Genomic DNA, 4,353 nt, shown 5'->3' with positions numbered 1-4,353 from the left:
GGAGGAGGAGGAGGAGACTAAGTGAATGAAGTGAGGGGAGGAGGAAGAGTAAGAGGAGGAGGAAGAAGAATAGGAGGAGGAGGGAGAAAAGGGTTAACAAAAGAGGAGTTATCAATGATGGGGGGGTGGAGGGGGGAGGGGGGGAGGTAGGGGGGGACACCAGGGGGGATAAGAGGGGGTAGGGGGAGGGGAGGGGGGGGCGGATGTTGGGGTAAGTCACGCGAGAATGAATGAAATTGTGTGGTTATTGTGAAGAGGAGGAGGAGGAGGAGGAGGAGGAGAAAGAAGAGGAGGAGGAAGAAGAAGATGCAGGGTGAGAGAGAGAAAGATGAGGGAAGGAAAGTGAAAAAAGTATAGTAAGGTAGAGAGAAGAGAAAGGAAAGGAAACATGGAAACATGGAAACATGGAAACGCAGGCAACAGAAAGACAGGAGGAGAGAGGGAAGGAAGGAGGAGGAGGAAAGGAGGAGAGAGAGAGAGAGAGAGAGAGAGAGAGAGAAGAGAGGAGAGAGAGAGAGAGAGAGAGAGAGAGAGAGAGAGAGAGAGAGAGAGAGAGAGATGAATGAATTAAGCACTTGATTGTCGGAAGTATAAAAAGACTAGGAAAGAAGAAGAAGAAGAAGAAGACCAGAGAGAGAGAGAGAGAGAGAGGACGATCATGCACGTACTTATAAACGTTCTCTCTCTCTCTCTCTCTCCTAATTACTTCTCACACCATTTTCTGAAACGTTTCGTGGTTGGTCTGTCCTCCTCCTTCTCCTCCTCCTTTAATTCAAGTGAAGCGACGCAGCGCAGAGATATCGGCAGGAGTTACTTCTCGAACAGTGTTGTCCGCCACTGCAACAACCTTCCAGCAGAGATAGTTAGTGTGGAAACAATCGACTCCTTCAAGAATCGCACTGATCGTCACTTCGCTGCGTCGGGAGTGAACTAAATGTATCCTCGAGTACGCGCAGAAGTGCCTAAGCCCGTATTCTTAACCACCTCGCCTCCCAGAAACATGTATTGGACAAGGCTTTCGTAGGAGTTTGGGGTATTTCCTGGGGTAGTTATATGGCCCTGGTGGTAGCCTGACCCTTCTTCTGTACCATGAACCTGAAAAAACACTCCCAAGAACCCGATTAATCTCCTTTTCGACCTAAGGAAAGCGTTGATGTGAGAAGAGAGCGTTGAAGAATACCGATATTAATCCCTTCCGCTGGTCACCTGTGTGGCTGATGGATTCATTAAACCACTGAAAGAAGGCCGCCTCAGTGAATCAATAGGCTTTCTGCTGCTTGCTCGTCCATGTTTCTATGCTTCCTCCTCCTCCTCCTCCTCTTCCCTCTTCCTGTGATGCGTGCCGGTCGCTGCGATGAGAGTTTTGTATTTTTTTTTTCTTTCCTGCGTAGTGTGTGTGTGTGTGGCTGCTTTCCCACGCGGAGAAGCGGCCCTGTGTGTGTGTGTGTGTGGAGTCTATACGTCCAATTTCGTTCTGAGTTTTTTTATATTTTTTGCTTCGTGTGATATGCTCCCTCCCACCCACCCACCCACCCCCCAAAAAAAAGCGAATTTGATCTCGTTTTCTTTTAAATGTGTTATGTTTGTGGTGGTATGTATATGTGGGGGGAGGGGGGGGGGCGCGTGTGTGTGTGTGTGTGTGTGTGTGTGTGTGTGTGTGTGTGCAAACAAAAATAATTCACATACACCCACAAACAAAATCAGGCCTGACATATTAGAAAAAAAATAGAAAAAGGAAAAGAGAAAATTGGGGAGATTGACGGAATTAGAAACACGCACACACACACACACACACACACACACACACACACACACACACACACACACACACACATTCGTCAAGTTATCATCAATTATTATGTCACACTATTTATACATTATTAACTTACTGATACATTGTTTTTTTTATTGTTTTTATTTGCAGGTAAGAACGAAGCAGAGACAAAACATACTTCAACGCAACGAGAAAGGGAGGTTAGTGTGTGTGTGTGTGCGTGTGTGTGTGTGTGTGTGTGTGTGTGTGTGTGTGTGTGTGTGTGTGTGTCGATTTATTTATTGAAGTATTTTAACCTCTCTCTACCTTTATACTGTGTGTGTGTGTGTGTGTGTGTGTGTGTGTGTGTGTGTGTTCCACCTTTAGCATTTTCTTATCATAATGTTTAGTGCTCCATCCCACCATTTGTCAAGGGGGGAGGGGGGATAGGGAGGAGAGAGGAAGAGGGGAGAGGAGGATGGGGAGGGGGGAGAGAGAGGGGAGAAGGAGAGATAGGGAGGAGAGAGGGAGAGGGGAGGGAGGAAGAAATAGGAGAGAAGGGAAAGTGATACGAAGGAGAAGAGGAGAGAGAGAGAGAGAGAGACCCCTCCGCTTATCTCTCGACGCGTGTCTCGCCTAACCGTGATGTCTCAAGGCCAGTGGGGAGGGGGGAGGGGAGGGGAGGAGGGGATCAGAAATAAGGGTGGGGGAAGGGGAGGAAAGGTGAGAGAGAGAGAGAGAGAGAGAGAGGAAATAAGGTAAGTGAAAAACGTATTGTGAATAATTTTTTTTCTCTTCTTTCCTTCATCTTTTCATTCATTCATTCTTCTTTTCTTCCTTTTTTTTTACTTGGAATTCGTTTTCTTTCACTCTCTTCTTCCTTTTGCTCTATTTTCTTTTTTTTATCTATTCATAAAAATGTTGTCATCTACTTCCTTTTCCTTTCTCGTATTTCATTCCCTCCTTTTTTAAATTTGTTTCCCCTTTCTTTTGCATCTTTTCAGTTTTCTTTTCCCACGTTTTCAGGTTTTCTTTAGTTTCCGTCTCAACCCTTTCCTTCCCTTCCCTTCCCTTTCCTCCCTTCCTCTACACTCTCTTTTCATCTCTTCCTTTCCCTTCCCTTCCTGTTCATACCCTACCATACCTTTCCCTTCCCTTCCCTTCCCTTCCCTACCATACCCTTCCCTTCCCTTCCCTTCCCTTCCCTTCCCCTCCCTTCCCCTCCCTTCCCTTCTCTTCCCTTTTCTTCCTTTACCTTCCCTTTCCTTTCCTTTCCAACCCTTCCTTTCCCATTCTTCCCTTCCCATCCCTTCCCTTCCCTTCTCTTCCCTTCCCATTCCTTCCCTTCTATTCCCTTCTTCCTTTTCCATTCCTTTCCCTTCTATTCCCTCCCCTTCTCTTCCTATCCCTTCCATTCCCTTCCCTTCCTTCTCCTTCCAACCCTTCCCTTCCCTTCCCATTCCTTCCATTCTATTCCCTCCCCTTCTCTTCCTATCCCTTCCCTTCCCTTCCCTTCCCTTCCCTCCGGTTTCCTTATCTCAGGACGCCTTTAGCGGTAAACACCAGGTGCCTGCAGGTTGCCCTAGGGGGGAGGGGGGGAGGGGGTGAAGGGGAGTATGTAAGGGTGGATATGGAGTGGGTAGGAAGGGGTGGATAGGAAGGGGTGGGTAGAAGGGGGTTGCGGTGTGTTTAGGGTTTGGGTTGGACTGGGTGTTTCCTTACCCTATCTTATTTTACCTTACTTTACCTTACCTTACCTTACCTTAGCTTTCTTTCCCTTCCCACATCACTCTCCCCCTTTCTTCCTATTTCCATCCTTTCCCTTCCCTTCCCTTCCCATCCTTTCCCTTCCCAATCCTTTCCTTCCCTTTCCTTCCCATCCTTTCCATTCCTTTTCCATCCCTTCCCGTTCCCTTCCCATTCTTTCCCTTCTCATCCTATCCCTTCCCTTTCCTTACCTTCCCTTCCTATCCTTTCCCTTCCGTTCCCTTTCTTTCCCTTCCCATCCCTCCCCTTCCCTTCCCTTCCCTTCCCATCCTTTCCCATCCCTTTCCTTCCCTTCCTTTCCTATCCCTTTCCTTCCCTTCCCTTCCCGTCCCTTCCCTTCCTATCCTTTCCCTTCCCTTCCTTTCCTTTCCCTTCTCTTCCCATCCCATCCCTTTCTTGTCCTTCCCTTCCCTTCCCGTCCCGTCCCTTCTCTTCCCAACCCTTCCCTTCCCGTTCCCTTCCCTTCCCATGCTTTCCCTTCTCTTCAATACCCATCCCTTTCCTTCCCATCCTTTCCCTTCCGTTCCCTTCCCCTCCCATCTCTTTCCTTCCCTTCTCTTTCCTTCCTACCCCTTTCCTTCCGCCCCCTTCTCTTCCCTTCTTTTCCCTTCCCACTTCACTTCCCCTTTCATCCTCTCCCTCTTTCTTCCCTATCCCACTCCCCCCTTCCTCTTACCCCCTTCCTCCTCCCCCACCCCCGGAAACATAAAAATAAGAAGTCTGTTGCTTATGTGTCTTACTGTTGTTTGTATATATGTATGTTTTTTTTTTGTGTGTATGTTTGTGTATGTTTATGTTGATTTACCTTCCTTCCTTGTTGCTATTTATTTTAT

This window comes from Eriocheir sinensis, chromosome 20 (assembly GCF_024679095.1).
Source record: "Eriocheir sinensis breed Jianghai 21 chromosome 20, ASM2467909v1, whole genome shotgun sequence".
Taxonomy (NCBI): domain Eukaryota; kingdom Metazoa; phylum Arthropoda; class Malacostraca; order Decapoda; family Varunidae; genus Eriocheir; species Eriocheir sinensis.
The sequence above is the reverse complement of the archived record's forward strand: the minus strand, read 5'-3'. Positions refer to the sequence as shown.